Source organism: Ceratotherium simum, chromosome 30 (assembly GCF_057802395.1).
Source record: "Ceratotherium simum simum isolate JZ-2026a chromosome 30, ASM5780239v1, whole genome shotgun sequence".
Lineage (NCBI taxonomy): Eukaryota > Metazoa > Chordata > Mammalia > Perissodactyla > Rhinocerotidae > Ceratotherium > Ceratotherium simum.
The window spans coordinates 2,045,490-2,066,287 of record NC_141929.1 but is presented as its reverse complement, the minus strand read 5'-3'; the positions used below and the strand labels follow the sequence as shown (position 1 = coordinate 2,066,287).

At 49.1% G+C, this 20,798-nt stretch overlaps 1 long non-coding RNA gene across 2 annotated transcripts; it reads right to left on the bottom strand.

Moving 5' to 3' along the window:
• Nucleotides 1–814: 814 nt before the first annotated feature.
• On the bottom strand, nt 815–20,725 carry LOC147913077 (uncharacterized). Of its 2 annotated transcripts, none has more exons than XR_015549110.1 (3): nt 20,660–20,725; nt 18,700–18,824; nt 815–5,845 (listed from the first exon to the last, which is right to left on the bottom strand). It is a non-coding gene; the product is annotated as an uncharacterized LOC147913077 (long non-coding RNA). The 2 variants fall into 2 exon arrangements; XR_015549111.1 differs by lacking the exon at nt 815–5,845 and adding an exon at nt 5,854–11,841.
• Nucleotides 20,726–20,798: the final 73 nt, after the last annotated feature.

The following is a 20,798-nucleotide window of genomic DNA, read 5'->3' as shown; positions in this document are numbered from 1 at the left end:
GCAGGTGCCAGAGGGGAGACTGAGGTTCGGGACGGGGAGTGGCCGGCTCAGGCGAAGGAGCAGGACTGGAGCCCAGGTCTGGGGGCTCTGGAGAGTGAGGGTGCCCCAGGCCCTTCCTGCTGAGCCTGGGGCTTGCCACTGTGCACCCCACGAGGGGCGTGGCTGGCACACCTTCTTGGCTAGCCCCAGAAGAGATCCTGAAGGGGCCCCTCAGCTGGCTCAGAAAGCAGGAATCTCAGACTGTTTCCCCCAAATGGCCAGGGTCCTGGCTCTTCTGAGGCATTTAAAATGCAAATTCCAGTCCCCAGGCCTGGGTCCCTTGGGCTCTCAGTCACAGGCATGCACCTCGGAACCAGGGAGGGACCTGTTAGCATGCAGATTCCTGGGCCACCAAATCGAGTATCCAGGGGCAGTGCCCTAAAGATGTGTTTCAATAGGCCGCTCCCCCCAGAAAGTCCAATGGTCCCAGTGTCTTTCTCTTTTTTTACATTTGTTTATTTGTTGCTGAGGAAGATTGGCCCTGAGCTAACATCTGTTGCCAATCTTCCTCTATTTTGTATGTGGGTCACCGCCACAGTATGGCCACTGACTAGTGGTGTAGGTCCGCACCCGGGATCCAAACTCGGGCTGCCAAAGTGAGGCATGCCGAACTTAACCACTAGGCCATGGGGCCGGCCCTCTTTTTTTTACATTTTATTGTGAAATGTAAGATACATAGAGAAGGGTGCACAAAACATAGCTTAGGCGTTGGAAGACTAAAGTGAGCCTGTGGGTGACTATCACCCTGCCCTCCCAGCCCCTGCCTGCCCTCCAAGGAGCTTTGCCACTTCCCTGGCTCACGTCTGCAAGTACCACCCTTCATCTTGCCTGTCTGTGAGCTTTCTATGACCAGGACCACACGTGGTTGTCTGTGTCCAGCTTATTCCAATTATATCATCATATTGGGATTCACCCTTGCTGTGTGTGACTCAAGCTTGTCCATTTCCGCTGCTGCGTAATATTCCACCATAGGACTAGACTGTAGTATGTTCATGCATGATGGACCGTTGAGGGGCTTCCAGGCTGGTCCCAGTTTGGGAACCACAAATGACACTGCTGTGGACACTCCTGTTCATGAGTTCTGCCTGAGTGGCATTTTCATCAGTTTGGTCCCCAAAAATGTGATTTCCAGGACCCAGCTGAAGCCAAGACCACAGAGATGAGTGGAGACAGGAGAGGGCTGGTGGGGAGAGGAAAGGTGGCAGTAGAGACAGTATACCTGCAGGCTGCGGTCCCTAGCACCCCCAACACAGCACCCTAGCTCCCCCAGGGCTGCCTGGAACCGCCAGGAAGGCTGCGACTCCATTAGCTGTCCCCGCATGGAAGGCTCGGTTGTGCCTGGTGGATGGGGGATTTCTCCATCTCTCGCCATCTGCTGCTGCTGCCCCGGCCCACCTCCTGCACCCCTCCTGCCCTCTCCTGCAGGATGGCCCTCCCTTGCGTCAGCACCCTGGACAGCTCCCAGCTGCTGTCCTTCCCGCTGGTGCTGAAACCTCCAGGCTGGTGCCTTATCACACAGCCTCGGAAGAAGTCGCGGGCATGGGTGACCTGGGGAGGGAAGGGAATCGAACAGTGTAGATTAGGGTTACAAAACTGGCTACACCAAGGCCCTTGGCACACGGAGGTGAAAGCAGAGGTCCAGAGAGGCAAGCCGTTTGCCCAAAGTTGCACAGCTAACAATAAAAAATGAACTCAGCAATGACAGCGAAGCCTTAGTGAGCACCTGCCCCGTGCCAGGTGCTGTCCCGAGTGCTCGTGTGTGGAGTATCTTGGTCAGTCCACACGCAAGCTGAAGAGCAGGGCCCTATTCCTGTGCCCCCTCAATGGAGGAGAAGCAGCAGAGCTGGGCCTAGAACCTATGTCCTCAGCCTCATGCTGGGCCCTTCGTCAACGCCCCTCCCCTCACCCTGGATCTGGGGCGTCCTCCTTCCCTCTAGGACAGGAAAGAGATGTACAAGCCGCAATAGGGTCACCGCCCAACCCTCTGTAAAGAGCGCTTTCCCTCTGCCTAGAGTCCTCGTGCCCGCCAGCTCGCCTGTGGACGGACGCATCACACAGATTTTCTCGTGTCCCCACCCTCTGCATGTCCCAGGAGTCCTGCAGCCAGCAGCCCCTACCCCACCAGCAGCAAAGAAACCCTCAGAGGCATCTCCCTGGGTGCAGCGCAGTTATATAGCTTTTGTTCATAGTAAGACAACTTGCTGGCAATGTCAATGTCCATTCAGAGTGGTGAGAACTTGATGCTGGGTCCCCACTATGTCCCGCTGTGTTCCCTAGCAGAATATCTGGCTGTTAAAACTGATGTTGGAGAAGTACTAAATGGCGTGGAAAAACGTTCACAATAGATTGAGTGTAAGGGCAGGGCGTAAATAACAGGCGAGCATCCTCTCCTGATTGCAAAACGTATTCATATCTAACAGCGACCGCCAACCAGGAGCTTACCACGTGCCAGGCACTGGGCACGGCCCATGGCATCGTGTGTGGCCATCACAACCATCCCCATAGGGTGGCAACTGTTATTGTTGCTGTTTTTGAGAAGAGAAAGCAGTCTCAGAGAGGTGAGGTGACTTGCTCAAGGCCGCACAGCTGGTAAATGGCAGAGCCAGGATTTGAACCCAAATCTCTCCTTCTACAAAGTGGGCGGTGGTGTCTGTCCCTGCAACTCTGGAAATGCCTGGAGGAAGGACACACACCCGGCGCCTTATTTTTTTAACTGCATCTATAAATGTGGGTTGATTCTGTAATTAGAAAAAATGATGAAATGTCCCTGTTCAACGGCCTGGTTGCTCCGTGGCATCCTCCCTATATTTGGTCCCGAAGACAGAGTGGGGCAAGGGCAGGAGGGGCTGCTCTGCTGTGCTCTTGGGGGTGGGAGGGGCAGTGAGCCACACTGAGACTTCTTAAAATGTCAGCCTCAAATCCTCACACTCAGGGGAGGTAGCTGTCAATAACCCATGGGCTCTCCACCTCAGCCACCCTAGTCCCTCCTTGGAACCTTCAAGACCTCTCTCATGGCCCAGGAACCAAAGGGTTATGGTCTGGTCCCACAACTGTGGCCCTTCTGGCTGGTCAGTGTCCATGCTGCCTGGTTATGAATTAATATTTGAGCCACACCCCTGGGTGTTTGGAGGCAATTTCTGCTGAAATCTGGGCAGAAAAGGTGGGCGTGGCAGGTGCTCCCGGAAACTCAGGCACATTTGTGTAAATAAGATGGAGGCAGAGATATAAGGTTGGTGCTAGAAAAAAACAGAAGTCATATTCAGGCGGCAGACTCATTACAGAGGCTGGGGGACATGAGGGTGGAGAGCCAGGTCCCAGACACGGCAGCAGGTGCTGCCTTGGTTCTCTGGTGCTGTGCGACTGGCCACTCCGAGGCGTCGGGCTGAAGTGACGCCTCCATCATCACATACATTTCTGTGGCCAGGCCAGGCTCAGCCGGGCAGTTCTGCGCATGATGACGGCTGGGACTGCGGTTGTCTGGGATCACCTGGCTGGTGCTCATCCACCTGGTGCCTCACGAGGAGGACCCAAAGGCTGAGCTCGGCAGAGACAGCAGAGCCCTGCCCTCCACGAAGTCTTGGGGCCTCTGCCTGGGCCTCTCCATGCGGCCGCTCCGGCAGAGAAGCCAGACTTCCTACACGCAGCTAAGGGCCCAGACCAAGACGAGGGGACTGCCGGCCTTCTCAGGGCATAGCGTCCTTTCCCTGCACCTGCTGCTCAAGCCGTCACAGGCCGTCCCAGGCTGAGGGGGCTGCTCTGGAGCACAAATCTGGCAGGCAAGCTTCCGTGGGGCCATCTTGGAGACCGGCTACCACAGTCTCCTCGTTCTCCAGGAAGGGCTTTGCTGACAGCTGGGATGGGGAAGCTGCTGGCTGGATCTAGCACGGCACACAGGTCCACACAGTGTCCACCGGTGGCCAAAGCGGAGGAGGGCATCAGGGTGCGAAAGGTGCTGTGGCCACTTTGTCACCGTGGGAAGAAAGTCCAGGCCCTTGGTAAAGGACACTAGATAGCAACTGAACTGACATATGTTCATTGTTCACCCAAACCAGCTGCCGAGGCTGTGGCAGAGTGCTGGAGCCCTGGGGCCACAGAAACAACAGAAATCTCCAGCTTCAGGCGCAGAGGTCCCAGGAATCCTCCTCCCAAGCTCCCTGGAAGCCGGTGAACCTTGTCAGAGAGGCAAGGGCAAGTGGCGACTGCTCAGCTGGGCTTGAGGGTCACCCTTGGATAGGAAGGAGGCCAGGTGGGGTCACCCTTTGGGAGGCCGGGATGGAGCTTGGAGGTGACAGGCCCCTGACACTGAACCCCGTCTTTCCTCACCCCTGCATGACGCCCAGGCAGGGCTGTGATGTGAGTGGGCGTCCCACACGGAACAGGGCAGGGGCCCTCCTGCAGGCTGCATCCAGGGCTGTCTTGAAGAAGTGAGTTCCAAACGCAGAAAAAAACTGAAAAGAATTGTGCGCTCCATTAATTTCTTAGTGAGGCTGGAGAAGGAGCTTCTGGATGAAGATGAAGGTGCGTGTGTGCACACATAGGTGCATGTGAGAGCCTGCATGCACGTGTGCACGAGCCTGCATGCATGCTTGTGTGCACGTGTCAGGCCCACCTGGGCCCCTCCTCGTGTGCCCGTGAGCAAGTGGAGGGGCACAGACAGCAGTTGAATGTCCAGGAGCCTGACGCTGCCCGCCGTCATCCGTGCAGTGACCCAAGAATGAGAAGGGCTGACCCTGCCTGGAAGCTAGAGCGGCACCGCCCACCCACAAGTATCGGCCGCTCTTGCCCACTCCTGATCCGCGGGCCCCAGCGCCAGGCCCGCAGAGAACACCGGGGTTGGCGCGCCCTCTGGTGGCGGCTTGAGGAAACGGCGTGGGCCGGCTCGCAGAAGCGACAGCCGTCCGGGTTACCTCTTCCCCGTCGTTTCCTCCATCAGACTCCCTTTCTAAAATGCTGCTTTCAGACAGAATCCTTGCCTTGAACTCACCCCCTCGCTAACGACAACCGTAAAAGCTGAACAAACACATAGAGATGCACGTGCCCGTACGAGGCACCGGGAGGCAGGACGTGGGCTGCGACCCCTGAGCGCAGGAAAACAACAGTGAGCCCCGCCTTCCTCCGGGAGGGGGCGCGGGGAGGAGAAAGCACAAGCACAGCCTTGTGAGCTGAGGAGACGGGGTAGGGACCAGCGGGGACTTGAGGGGAAGCCTTGGAGAGCGAGCCCAGAATCCTGGGCACAAATCCCCTCAGGTCATGGCCACCCCTCGGATGCCCACGCCTGGGGAATGCAAGAAACAGCAGGGACGAGCACCCGGGGGGCTAGGAGCCAAGCAGAGACTGCGCAGCCGCAGCCGCGTGGCACGGGGAGAAACAGTCGTCCGTGGAGCCCGCGCAGGTGGAGGTCAGCAGACGGTGCTGGCTCCTCCCAGAGCGCAGAAGGTCCCCTCCCCCCAGCACCGGCCACTCGGAACAGGCCAGCCCTGGTGAGAGCCGGGAGCAAGCCATACCAGAGCACAGTGATCTGCTGAAACCGTCTGCCCGTATAAACAAGCCTCACCTTCTTTGGGGGCAGACAACGCCACCCCGCGTCCCACAATAATTTATCAACGATGTCCAACATCAAAAAAAAAAAGTACAAGGCATGCTATAAAAAGGGACCCGATCCCTGAAAACCAAGAGGAAAAGCCACATGCAGAGGTGGGAGTGATCAGACGGGGCCTTCCAGACGACCAGGCTCCCCTCGCTCTCCAGCGGGGCAGGCAATTCCCTCTTCGGAAGCAGACTCTCAGTGGAAAGAAAACAGCTTCCCCTGCGTATAGATATTATATATTTATATACACACACTTGAGATTCATATATCACAATTTTTAACAATGACAATATTATAAATTTTGAACAATATTACAATCACCTATAAACATTTGGGCCATTTCTGGTATTTTTCCTTTGTTCTTTTGGTTATTACTAAAAGATCTTCTATGAATCTCCTTGTTCGTGTCTCCTGGTGCCCATGGGCAAGGGAATCCCCAGTCCAGTGGGTCTTACACTCCAGGGAGCCTCAGAATCCCCAGGGGGCCTGTTAAAATGCAGCTGCCAGCCCCACTGCCAGCATTTCTGCTGCAGTTGTTGTGGAGCAGAGCCCGAGAATGTGCATTCCCAACAAAGCCCTAGGTGATGTGCTGCCGGTCCAGGGACCCCACTTTGAGAACGCCTGTCTGGGGTGTATGTCTGGACTTGCTGGTCACAGGGTACTGCTCTCAATGAAGCCACACTATTTTCCAAAGTAGTTGTGGCCCAATGTAGATCACCTACTTGTTAAATTCAGTCAGTGTCCCGTGGTTACAGTGTGCAAATACCTTTCCCAGCTCAGTGGCGCAGCTGCCACACGGGAAGTAACGTGAGCGCAGGCCCATCTGCTTCTACTGAGCCGTGGCCCTTTCCGGATGGACCATGACTGTCAGCACACAGAATGTGGGGGATGTGCCAGGGTGGCTGCTAGTGACAGTGACCCCAAACACCAGGGCCAGTAAAACAGCTGTCTGTATTTCTCTGACATGATAGTCACAGCCGGAGTAACATAATCAGAGACAGCCATGTTCATTATGTCACAAAACGCTTGGGTTTTGTGGTCCGACTGTCTGGGGTGGAGTTGAAGCTCTGTGACTCGACAGCTTCTGTCTCTCCAGCTCTGAAATGGGGGCAGCGGTGGGGCTTTCCTCCCAGGGTTTCCAAGAGGACGCTCGGCACGAGGCCCGCGGGGAGAGAAGAGCTCCATGAACCCACAAACGTTTGTGTCTGTCACCACATTGTCTCTTCACTCCCTCCCAAGGGAGGCACGGGTGTGAACAGCCCCACTTTACAGAGCAGGAGAACTGGGGCTCAGGGGGACTCTGCTTGCCTCCTCACCCCAGGGCCTCTGGTTCAAAGCACAGTGGTTCGGGGGCCAGCCCGGTGGCACAGGGGTTAAGTCTGCGCACTCGGCTTTGGCAGCCCGGGGTTCGCGGGTTTGGATCCTGGATGCAGACCTACACACCACTCATCAAGCCATGCTGTGAAGGCGTCCCACATACAAAATAGAGGAAGACTGGCACAGATGTTAGCTCATGGCCAATCTTCCTCACCAAAAAAAAAGTGCAGTGGTTCAAGCCCATGCTGTTTAGATTTAGAGAGACCTGGGTTCTAATCCCATCTCAGCCATTTTCTCAGTCTTTCTAAGTACCGCCCCCCCGGCAATACACACACTCCCGATGCTGCAAACATTGTGAACAGCAGCTGAGTGTCTGACCTGGGGTTATAGGGTGATCAGCCACAGGCCTGCCCTCCAAGAGCTCACAGCCCAGCTGCGGATGTAAGTGAGCATAAGTGAGACCACCTTGTTACGCTAAATAACCCCTTCCTAGTTAAAACCCTTCTAGCATGTGATCATTATAAATTACTACACACTTTCATGATTTTCTGGCCTTGACTCTGTGCACATACCCCTGCTGAGGTACTCTGATAGCTTTGTTCTTAACAATCTTAACAAATTTTCTCAAGGAACAAGAAGGCCTCCAGGAAGAAGGGGCACCTGTAGGATATTCATCATCACTGAGAGAAGAAAAGAACAATGAGGGACCCTGGAGTCCATCATGCCTGAAGACTGACGTTTCTAAACCCCCTCCTCACTGCCCATTTTCCCTATATAACTGCCTCAAGATTCTGTAATTCTTTTTTTTTCTTTTGGTGAGGAAGATTGTCCCTGAGCTAATATCTGTGGCAACCTTCCTCTGTTTTGTATGTGGGACGCCTGCCACAGCATGGCTTGACGAACAGTGTGTAGGTCCATGCCTGGGATCTGAACCTGGGCTGCTAAAGCAGAGCTCGTGAACTTAACAGGCCCCTCTGTAATTCTTTAAGATGCTTTTTGAGACATTAATCTGCCATCTTCCAATTATGCTTGCTAATCCAATAAAAGCTTCCTTTCTCAATCTCTAACTCATGATTAATTGGCTCAGATTGTGGTGAGCAGAGTGAGCTCATTGCTCGGTAACATGGAGACAGACGAGGCTCTGGGAGGAGGTCCACTCAAGGCGAGACCTGAAGAATGATTAAATTAGCCGGTGATGGGTGTTAAGGACCAAAAATCAACTGTCAATTTGAAGATCTGATTGGCTTCATTCAACGACTCATGAATCGGGCAGTATCCCATCTAGCAAGCAGAGTTGTTGAAATGGAAGGTATTTATAGGCAGAAACTGGGCGGGACAAGAAAGTTACTAGCAAACAAAAAAGAAAGGATTGTTTCAGCAGGGTCATCTTTCTTTGGGGGAAGGGCTCAGGGGTCTCATCAGATGACCTCACTAGTGTTGACCAGGAATTTCCAGACTGATCCTTTAAGGTCCCATTCCTGGGAGGGGCTGAAACTGCAATTAAGTCCCAGTTTGCTGTCCTGGGGGCAAGCGACTCCACCTTGGGCCTGTTGCTTCTTTTGTTAACAATTATTCACCCTTTTGATCACAACTCTCAGCCTGAGAGATGTGATCAAAAGTTAAGGTATTTGCTCCACTCTCAGCTACCACTCTGCAGTTCTCACAGTTTTTACTGATCTACTGATCTCCTGTGTGATAGTCACAGGTCACAGCTTCAGGTCCACAATTTTTAAGTAGGTCATTCTCTTCGTTCCCCCCCCCCTTTTTTTTTTTTTCGCTGAGGAAGATTGTCCCTGAGCTAACACCTGTGCCAATCTTCATCTATTTTGTATGTGGGTCGGCGCCTCAGCTTGACAAGTGCTGCAGGCCCACGCCTGGGATCTGAACCCACAAACCCATGCCGAAGCGGAGCTCACCGAACTCAACCACTACGCCACTGGCCTGGCCCCTCTTCATTCCTTTTTCAATGTCCAGTTCAGGGATATCATTTGCCTGGTGATGAGTGGCTACGAACATGCGTGTAAAGCTTTTGAGAGGATACAATGCACAAGGGAGATGATTATGATAACTACAAGCAAGACAACTCTCTGTGCTTGGAGTGCCCTTGGGAGCCATCATCCCCAAGACCCCAACCAATCAAAGAAAGACCCTGCTGAAAGGGTCACCTTTAAGCCAATGGCTTGCTCAGTGATCTGTGTAGCTGGGTTTCCATTTCCCCAGGAGTGCTGATCCAGGTACGGCAGGTGGTGTTGGCCACAGCACAGACACCTCCTCGCTCAGCTAAAGATAATCAAGGGCGGTCTTTTTTTTTTTTTTTAAGACTTGATACTTTTTTGTTGTTGTTGTTGAGGAAGATTCACCCTGAGCTAACACCTGTTGACAAATTTCCTCTTTTTTGCTTGAGGAAGAGTAGCTGAGCTAACATCTGTGCCAGTCTTCCTCTATTTTGCATGTGGGATGTCTCCACAGCATGGCTGATGAGTGGAATAAGTCTGCACCCAAGAATCGAACCCACAAACCTGAGCTGCCGAAGCAGAGTGCATGGAATTTTAACCACTCAGCCATGGGACCAACTCCTCAAGGGCTTTCTTATCATCAAGAACAACCATGGCCAAGGAGTCTAAGGATCTTTGCTGGGCAGCTAATGTCTTGCAACAGAATATGCAATGTCTCCAAGAGCTAAGGAGAGGTTCCTGATCATATTCTCATTTGTATTTACTCCTAACCAGGGAACGGATTATTCACAGGGATTGCTGCATTTACCCATTCAAGCCAGGGTCAGTCAGGTGTTTGGTGCATGTGGGAAGAGAATATCCTGGCCTGAAATAAAGAGTCAACCTACATGCCCTGCAAAGATGGGTGTTGCTCGTGAGATCTCTCAGTGAGTGGGGGCAGATCTGATCTTGATAATCATGGGAACGTGGGGGTGAAGAGTCTTCTAAGGAGGGGGGGTCAATCGTAGTTTGTGGTGACATTAGGGATAGAAGAGAAATTTGTCACAGAGAGGACCAGAGATCTCTCCCATCATAAATAGATCAGAATCTTTGATGACAAATCCAGCATCTGAAAAGTCACCCCCCTTAGCGATGGCCTGGGAGATACAGAGAGGGGCGTTATCTTTCCCAATGCTGGAGTAAAGGAAAGAAAGAGAAGAAGAAAGGGTTTCATGTTTACTTAAAGTCTTGATCCGCCATCTTGGGTGGAAGCAGTCTACCCCAGTGTCAGCTACTTCTCTTTCTCCTCAACTTTATACGGAGGTCTCCAGCGTCTCCACAGGCCCAGATGTCAGGTGTCAGGTAGAGCCTTCTTCAGCGGGGAGACGTGTACCGAGGGCTCAGTGCCTTCCAGTTCTGCAGCAGTGTCAGTGGTCAGGAGCACTTCGTAAGGTCTCTTCCAATGGGGCTCAAGGGCTGTCTTCCTCTGATGGTGCTTCCAGAATACCCAGTCACCAGGCTCTAGACAGTGACCAACAGGATCCCTTGAATTGGGATCAGGGAAAGCTGCTTTAACCTGTTGATGATGGGCTTGAGTATAGGACATCAGAGACTTACTGTAGCTGGTCATACCAGCATGAGACTACAGGGGTCAGAGGAAGGTTGTGTACCGATGGATACTGGTCTACTGGTGACTATCACATGTGGAGTGAGTTTATGTTTCCCAAAAGGGGGTACTACTAACAGTCGGCAATGCCAAAGGCAACACCTTAAGCCAATGGAGTCCAGCAGTTTCAGCAAATTTAGAAATTTTGAGTTTGAAGATCCCATTCGTTCTCTCGACCTTACCCGATGATTGAGGGTGATAGGGCCAGTGATAATTCCAAGCAGTTTGCAAGTCTTTCACTAAGGCTCATATGATCTGCCCAGTGAAGTGGGTGCCTCAATCGCTGGAGATTGTGGAAGGTATACCCCAAGTGGGAAACGCATTTTCTAACAGTTTCTCAGCTACTGTGAGGGCATTGGCCTTGCGGCAGGGGGAGGCTTCAACTCATCCAGAAAACATACATACAGTAACAAGAACATATTGCTAACCCACACTAAGCGGCAGTTGAACAAAGTCCAGCTGCAGGTGCTCAAATGGTCCAGAAGAAGGAGGCCTCTGGGGACAAAAAAAATCGTTTTTCCAGGATTATGGACCTGACAGGTCAGACATTGCTGGTAGAATGCTTTCACAATTTTATAGAAGTCTCCCCACCAATGTCTATTCATAATTTGAGTCATCTTAAATGCACTATGGTGGGTGAAGGAATGCAAAAACTGAAAAGCAGGGCTTGCCAGGGAGCCGTGAAGAACCAAGCAGCCATCTTAGGTTTCTCATAGCCCTAACTCTTCATTGAATTCACTGCCATTGTTTGTCATCAAGATTTCTCTGATGCAGGAACAGACTGTCACCATGTTGCAGGGACATCAGGATGGCGGAAGTCTGGCAACAAGGGGTCCTTTTTTGCAGAAGCAGATGAACTTCATCCATGTGTGCCACATCCTTTACAGGTCCTGCTGCCACCTGTGGGTGACAGTCAGCCAGGGCATTTCCCTGAGGCCCAGAGTCAGTCTTTTTAGTGTGACCCTCAATTTTGCTGACAGCAATTTCAGACGGTAAGAGAAGAGCAGGAAGAAGATCCTTTACTTGTTTTCCATTTTTGATTGGGGTCCCAGAGAACATAAGAAAACCCCTTTGTTTCCATAACATCCCAAAATCATGGACGACTCCAAAGGCATACCGGCTGTCAGTATAAGCATGAACAGTTGGTCCTTCTGATAACAGGCATGCTCTGTGAGGGCCTGGAGCTCTGCCCGCTGTGCTGACTGAGCTTCTGGGAGGTTTCCCCTCTCAAGTAGTTCATACTGGGGAGTAACAGCATAGCCAGCTTGGAAATTCCCTTTCCATTTCTACAGTGTGACCTGTCAACCAAGAAGATTAGGTCAGGATTAAAGGGTGTCTCATAAATCAGGAAGCGGTGTCACAGAACGGGACGTTATTACCTCACAGTCGTGGGGCCCGCCTTCCTCAGGTAGAGGTAATAACAGCAGGATTAAGAACGTTGCAACATTTAAGACGTAGACCAGGTGATGAAAGCAGGCTCTCACAGAAGGTTAGTGGGCTTGCAGAGAAGTGTCGAGTCGGTTCAGAGTTAAGAAGACTTGGGAAAGCATGTGGAGTTTCCAAATAAACGTCACTTCCTAGGGTCAAATCTGCTGAGGTTTCCACTAACTCTGCAGCTGTGGCAGCTGGGACAGGCACGAGCAACTGAATCAAGTCGATGCTGTCCTAGGCAACAGGCCTGTGTTCACGGCCATGCTCTTGCATGAGTGCTCCCAGGGCTTGGTCATGTCTCTCATGCACAAATAAAGTGAAAAGGTTTTGAATAGTTAGGTAGCCCTAGAGCAGGTGATTCTGGCAGAGCCTGTTTTAGTCTTACAAAGTCTGCTCATGTCTATCTTCCCAAGCAAGGGGTTCAGGGACTGAAATTTTAGTAAGTTCATAGAGTGGGGAAGCCAAAAGAGAAAAATCAGGAATCCATAGTCTGCAACAGCCAGCAAGGCCCAGAAATCCAACACGCTGTTGCTTAGCTGTGGGTCTAGGAAATTCCCAGATTAGCTTAATTCTTTTTGGAGACAACTGAATTCCTTCAGCACTTAGATTATGCCCTAGGTAATGAACAACGTCTAGAGATAACTGTAGTTTTCCTGAGAGACCTTGTGTCCTTTTTCGGCTAACTATTGCAGCAAATAAAAAGAATCCTTCCAGAACTCCTCTGTGGTAACTGAGCACAGCAAGAGGTCATCTACATATTGTAAAAGGGTCGATCTGCCAGGGGACTGGAGGGTATTTAAATCTTGGTGGAGCACTTGGGAGAAGTAGGACAGGGCCTCAGTGAACCCTTGAGGCATGACTGTCGAGGCATATTGTTGATTGGTCCAAGTGAAGGCAAATAGATATTGGTTGTTGGGGTCTACAGGGATGCTGAAGAAGGCTGAGCAGAGGTCCACAACAGTGAACAATTTGAGTCTGTCGGAACCTGTGACACGAGGGTGTTTGGGTTCAGAACAACCAGGAATTGGGGAATAACTATCTTTTAGTAGCTCTTAAGTCCTAGACAAATTGCCATCCCCACCCATTAGGTTTCTGCACCAGCAAGAGAGGCATGTTACAGCTGCTGATGCAGGGCATGAGCAGCCCCTGGGCGAGGAAGTCTTCTCCTATGGGAGTGAGGTCTTATATGACCTCGGGCTTTAATGGATTTTGAGGCAATTTAGGGAGAGGTTTAGTCACATCTATCTGAGTCTTTATAGGCTCCACACTTTTTATTCTCCCAGTGTCAGCGCTAGAAGTAGCCCACAGATTTTCTGGCACTTTGATTAAATTAGGGGACTTTAGTTGGAATTCCTCCTCCTCTATGTCAAGGTCAGAGTGTGAGTAACATAGCAGATCAGGTTCAGGTTGGTCAGGACATTCTAAGATGAAGTCTCCAGTGGAGGCAAAAACGTATTAGCCCTCTTAGTTTAGAAAGGAGATCTCTGCCAACAGATGGATGGGGGCTGTGTTGCATAGCTAGAAGGAAGCTTTTCTGTGAAACATCCCAGAGTCATTTGTGCTGGCTGAGACAGAAATTCTCTCTGAACTTTATTAGATACCCCCACGATAGAAACCTCCTTTTCACGCCGAGGGATATGTTGTCCTATAAGGGTGGGGTTTAAAGCGGAGAGTGTAACTCAGGCATCAACTAGACTTGGGCAAGGTTTCCCATTCATGTTAATGTGAGTTTCCCTTGGCTGTGTAAGGGAATTATTGGTTAACAGTTGACTAGAGAACCCCTCAGAGTCCCATCAGCTGTGGGGCGGCCCTTCTTTGGAGGCAGATATGAGGACACTCGAGAAGAATTTGCATAGGACTTTGAGGACAATCTCTTTGCCAGTGTCTCAGGTGATTGCAGCTGAGACATTGATCTTTGGGCCAGCGTTTTCTTGGTGATGGACCCTAGGGGGTGCAATGCAAGGGCCCAGGGGTGATTTGGGGCTCTGGCCTGGGAGCTGGTGTGGCCGTAAAGCTACTCGCTTGGAGGGTTTCTGCTTGTGGTCTTGCTCAAGCGTCCTTTCAAAATGCTCAGCTCCACTCACGAGCTCAGGCAGGCCAGGGGCCTCCATCCTATTTTCTGCCTCTTTCTCAGTCCACCGATCTCAGGAGATAACCCATTTACACGGAGGGCAGCGAGAGCAGGCGGGCTGACCTTATTTACTGTACGAACCCAAACGCCAGAGGAAGAGGGCTTCAAGACGGCTTTAAAATCTGCCACAGATTCAATTTTTGTTGTTTGCATGTTTGCATGTTTGTATAAGAGACAATCAGTGCAGGCAGAGAAGCTCTAGGAAGGGCTCATTCAGTTGCTATTTTTCAAGCCCTTTCTTGTCAAGGACCTTGAGTGTCATCCTTGGGGGTTTGCCATCCTGCTTCCTGCATCCATTTGTGAGGCTTCCCCAGGTACTGTCACCGTGTGCACAGCCTGGGGTCTGAGACCCCGACAATGACTCTAAATTCTTCAAAAACCTTTTGGGGCTCCTCCCTGGGTTTAGGAAATTCTTTTACTCTGGCTCTTAGTTCAGTCTCTGATCAATGGTTGAAGGACACCTGAGGGGGCTCATCTGTAGCCTCGGGTAGTTTTATTTTAAAAGGTAACTGTCTAATAGTCTCTCCAAGTGCAACGGCAGTTCAGACAGAGATTCTGTGAACAACAGCGCTCAGTGAGGACAGAGGGGGCGGTCGGAGTCACATCCATCCTCTCGTCTTTTATTTTAGGAATCTCTGTCTTTTTAAGTTTTCATTAGTCTTTTGTAACTAGTCTTTGAATGACATTAGTTTGGAATCCTGAAGCCTTTTGGAACCTCCTGCACCCCAATTAAAACAGGCACCCCATTCTGTCTGTCCAACTTGGGATCCCTTGCTCTCAAGTGCGCTTCCTCAATGAACGGTCTTGTCTAATTGGAACAGTCCCCACAATGGCCACTCTAATTCTAGCCTGTTTCTAGTAAAGCTTTGTCATCTTGCTGGATGTCTCAAACTTCTGGGACTATAGTTATTATGGTCATGGGTCGCTTAACAACGGGGAAACATTCTGAGAAATGCATCATTAGGTGATTTCATCATTGTGTGAACATCATAGAGTGTCCTTGATGGTATAGCCTACTACACACCTAAGCTATGTGGTATAGACCACTGCTCCTAGGTTACAAACCTACAGCATGTTCCTGTACTGAATACTCCAGGCAACTGTAACACAACGGTAACTATTTGTGTTTCTAAACGTATCTAAACACAGAAAAGGTACAATAAAAATATCCTATAAGAGATAAAAAATGGTACACCTGTAGAGGGCACTGACCATGAATGGAGCCTGCAGGACTGGAAGTTGCTCTGGGAGAGTCAGTGAGTGATGGTGAGTGCAGGCCTAGGCCATCACTGTACACTACTGGAGACTTTATAACACTGGACACCTATAGGCTACACTACATTTATAAAAAGTACATTTTTCTTTCTGCAATAATCAATTACCTTAGCTTACTGTAACTTTTTTACTTTATAAACTTTTTAATTTTTTTTAACTTTTTGACTCTTTTGTAATAACACTTAGCTTAAAACACAAACCCATTGTACAGCTGTATAAAAATATTTTTTCTTTATATCCTGATTCTATAAGCTTTTTTCTATTTTTAAAGTTTTTTATTTTCATTTTTTTACTTTTTAAACTTGTTAAAAACTAAGACACAAACACACACATTAGCCTAGGCCTGCACAGGGTCAGGATCATCAATATCCTGTCTTCCTTCTCCGCATCTTGTCCCACTGGAAGGTCTTCAGCGGCACTAACATACATGCAGCTGTCATCTCCTATGATAACAATGCCTTCTTCTAGAACACCTCCTGAAGGACCTGCCTGAGGCTCTTCTTGAGGAGATGTCACTCTTTTCAGAAATATGTCTATGGTGGTTTGCTTGGTGTTTCTTTTTCATCATAGATTTGCTTGTAAGCAGATAATGCACTGTGAATATTCCTCTCTATTAGTGAAAACTTTTTGGTATTGGTGTCTGTGTTTTCAAATCTTTAGGAGTTTGTTGAGGTCTGCAAAAGCTTCTGCTAAAGCCTTCACTGTGAATTTTCTTGGAGGTTGTTCTTCTCCCACAGTTTCCCCTTCTCTTGCCTCTTCTTCAGCTATGTGCTCCTGTTCCGTTTCCAACAACTCCTCGTTAGTCAATTCCTCAGGAACCACCTCTAGGAGCTCCTCAATGTCAGCCTCACCCACACCCAGGTTCAAGTTGTTTGCCATCTCAACCACAGCCGTGTTGGACTTTTTTTTCTCAAAGTTTACTTATCTAAAGCATCTTCTAATATTAAGTTCTATGGATCTGTCTTTTTTTTTTTTTTGAGGGAGATTGGCCCTGAGCTAAGATCTGTTACCTATCTTCCTCCTTTTTTCCTTTTTTTTTCCCTCCCCAAAGCCCAGTAGATAGTTGTATGTCATAGTTGCACATCCTTCTAGTTGCTCTACGTGGGAGGCAACCTCAGCATGGCTTGATGAGCAGTACATAGGTTCGCACCCAGGATCCAAACCGGCAAACCCTGACTGCCAAAGTGGAGCACATGAACTTAACCATTATGCCAATGGGCCAACCCCCCTTGTTGATTTTTGCAACCTCCTCATCCTTGCTAAAACCTTTGAAGTCATGGATGAACCTCTTCAGTGTCTTCTTCTAGATGCCATCATACACTCCTTAGTGACATTACTTCAACCCCAAGCAAGGTTCTTGATGCAATCATAGATGTTGTAATCTTTCCAGAATTGTACCAGTGTCTTCTCAGTGTCTACCTCAGTTGCAGCAATAGCCTGCAAAGGTCCTCCTCAGGTAGGTGGTCTTAAAAGCTGCTATAACTCCTTGATCCATTGGTTGGATCTAAGAGGTGGTGTTTCAAGGAAGAAACACCCCTTTGATATTGGCATGAAGATCACTAATAAAAGGAGGATGTCTGGGATCATTATCCAACAATAAGAAAATTCTTGAAAGATATGTTATTCTCCAAAAAGTACTTCTCCATTTCATTGGCACAGCAATTCAGGAGGGCATCCTGGAAGAGGAGCTGGGCCATCCGTGACTTCTTATTGCTCCTGTAGTGCACTCGCAGTGTGTGCTTATTGACACACTTGAAGGCCCTGGGGTTTGCACTATGCCAGATCACAAACAGTTTCAATTCGTAGCCTGCAACACTGCCCCCAAGCAAGACTGTTATCCTATCATTAAAAGCCTTGAAACCTGGCATTGACTTGGCCTCCTTATGGATGAAAGTCCTTTCAGGCATCTGTTTCCAGAATAGGGAAGTTTCATCCATGGTGAATATTTGCTCTGGCAAGTAGTTTTCCTCCACAATAAGCTTATCCAGAGTTTCCAAAAATTCTTCAGCTGCCTTCACATCAGCACTTGCAGACTCACCCCTCACTTTCACATTATGTAATGAACAATGATTCTTGAATCATTTAAACCACCCAGAGCTAGCAGTTAATTCAACATCATAGTCAGGTCCAGCCTTTTCTTTCAACGTCGCAAACAAACTTTTTGCTTTGGCCATGACTGTCATGATACTGAGAGGGGTGCACTTCTGTGTCTGGTCTTCAATCCAGGTCATTAGAAGTTTTTCCATGTCTGATATAGGCTCTTCTCAAATTTTTGCTAGTCTCATTGCCTTCAATGACGTAGATCCTTTAACAGCTTCTGTCACTTTGTTCTCATTCTTCAAGACCATAGCTAGTCCTGAAGATGGAATGGGACATGCCTGACTGGCGAGCAATAATCATCACTGATTTTCCACCTTTGTGGTCTTTAATCACTTTTAATTTTGCTTCCAAGTCAATCACTTGATGTGGCCTCTTACTGGCAACATTAGTAGTGGATTTTGTACACTTAAGGGCCATGATGAAGAAAAGAATAAGAGATTAAATCAAGCACAAGAGAAAATGATGCAATCAAGATACATGGTAAGCACGAGACATATGAGGCTACTGCCAGCGACAGCTCACCATTTTACAGCAAAACTTTTTTCTAGGTAGAAAGAGCACACTCTAAAATAACAATACAAAGTATAGTATAGAAAATACATAAACCAGTGACATAGTCATTTATTATCAACTATTATGTAGTATACATAATTTTATGTGCTATACTTTTATATGACTGGCAGCACAGTAGGTTTGTTTACACCAGCATCACCACAAACGTGGGAGTAATGTGTTGCACTACGACCTTACGACAGCTACGTCACCAGGTAATAGGAATTTTTCAGCTCCATTATAATCTTATGGGACCACCATCATATATGTGTTGACAGAAACGTCATCATGTGGTGCATGACTGTACATAAAATCAGCAAATGTGCCAGAAGGTGGTGCACTCAGCTCTTTGGATATAAAGGATTCCGTTTGAACAAAATTTTATTCATCCAAGGCCTCCCACTGGACCAAGCCCTGCCTGAATTGGACCCAGTCCAGCTCAAGTCAGACCCAGTGTGATCCTGGACCCAGTCTGGTTTTTAAGTTGGACCCAATCTGACTCTGGTAGTAACCACCACCAATACCCATGGAATTTTGACAAAGCAGTCTGAAAGGCTAGAGGCTTGGCTCTGGGCAGAACCTCAAGCTGACCTGCCCTGTAAAGGAAAGCCACTTAGATCAAGAGCTGGAGGCAAAGACTGCATAGCACAAACTGAGAGGAACTCACCAATGGCCCTCAGAAATGGCGAGAAAGACAGAAGAACTCAAAGGGTTCTCGGGCACCACGCCTGTGTTTCTTGCTATTCCCAAAGCTGCTGGAAGTCTCCTTCGGTTGTGCTGCTGCCACCAAATCTGTTAATGAACAAAAATTCAACCTTGTCAATTTAAATATCTGATTGGGTTTATTCAATGACTCATGAATCGGGCAGCATCCCATCTAGCAAGCAGAGTTGTTGAAATGGAAGGTATTGATAGGCAGAAACTGGGCGGGACAAGAAAGTTACTAGCAAACAAAAAAGAAAGGATTGTTTCAGGCAAGGTCAACTTTCTTTGGGGGAAGGGCTCAGGGGTCTTATCAGATGACCTCACTAGTGTTGACCAGGATTTTCCAGACTGATCCTTTAAGGCCACATTCCTGAGAGGGACTGAAACTGCAATTAAGTCCTGGTTTGCTGACTCCAGCTTGGGCCTGTTTCTTTTTTCAACACCATTTAGCAGTCACCCCCCATTCCACCTCCTTCCAGCCCCGGTAACCACTACTCTACTTTCCGACTCTATGGATTTGCCTCTTCTGGATATTTCATGTAGATGGAATGTGTTAGTCAACTCGGGCTGCCCTAACAAAATACCATAGACTGGGAAGCTTAAACAACAGAAATTTACTTTCTCACAGTTCTGGAGCCTGGAAGTCCAAGATCAGGGTGCCAGCGTAGCAGGGGTCTGGCCAGAGCTCTCTTCTGGCTTGCAGACGCTGCCTTCTTGTGTCCTCACACAGTGGAGGTGGGGTGGGGGAGGGAGAGACAGAAGGGGGGGTCTCTCTCTGTTATCTCTTCTTATAATGACTTCATTCCTTTCTATGGCTTAATAGTTATTCCACTGTATACTTAGAACACATTTTGTTTATCCGTTCATCCGGGCGTGGACATCTAGGTTGTTTCCACTTTGAGGCTACTGTGAACAGTGCTGCTGCCAACATTTGTGCACTGGTTTTGTCTAGATACGTGTCATTTCTCTTGGGTTAGACACCAAGGAGTGCATTAGCTGTGTTAATGCCTTCATTTCTTCCCCTGCTCATTCATTCATTCGGAAAACATGGAGCAAACATTTATGAGTTCATTCAACCTCACCATGTGCTGGACATTATATTTGTAGGCTGAATGGAGGCAGGCTGCCCCAAGGAGGAGCCCTTCTTAGTACTGCACATTTCCTGGAGGAGGAAGATGGGGTGAGGACAGGCCTGCTCTGCTCACCATTCCCCAAAACCCTTAGATACCCCCAGGACAGGCTATATAAGTTGCAGGGTCCAGTGCAAAATGAAAACATGGGCCCCTTGTTCAAAAATGACTAAGAATTTTAAGGTGGGGAAAGCAGGTCATTCAACCGAGCTTGGTACCCTTCTAAGTGCGAGTTTCTCATCTCTAAAATGGAGAGCACGCTGTGTGATCCTCTGCAGCGTGGCTCCAGGAGGCTCCACCCTGAGGGTCTGTGAAGGTAGTTGTAGAGCTGTAAAAATGCTCCAAGTATCACATGATGTCCTTCTGATCACGGACAGGTTACATCGGGTTAAGCTGATCACATTTAGTAAGACGCGGAGCTATCCAGTCCGATGGAAATAGTTTAAAACTTTAGCTTTGATATTTAAACTCTATCTCAAAAATGATTAATTTTGTGTTGAGCTGATTATATTTAATACAGCTGGAGCTATTTAGTCCCACGTAAATAGTTAAAAATTATAAGCTGTGATATTTAAACTCAATATTTCAAAAAACAATTAATTCTTGTGCTGAGCTGATTATTTTTAAGAAAGTGGAAATAGTTAAAAATGTTTAAGCTTTGGCATTTAAACTCCATATCTCAAAAATGATTAATTTGTCGGGCGGTAGCTCCTTACTCCCACAGAAGCAGTTAAAATGCAAGCTCTGAGGCTTAAACCACCTTCGCTGCAGAAGGTCCACCGCCCCACTCACCGCACGACTCCGCCACGCGGGAATCGCCTGCTCCGCGCGTCACGTGACCTCGCGGCCCGTCATGTGACCGCGCGGCGCGCTGACCCTCCCCGCAGGCGTCGTCCGGCGGCCGGCGGCGCGCGGGCTCGGAGACCCGCCC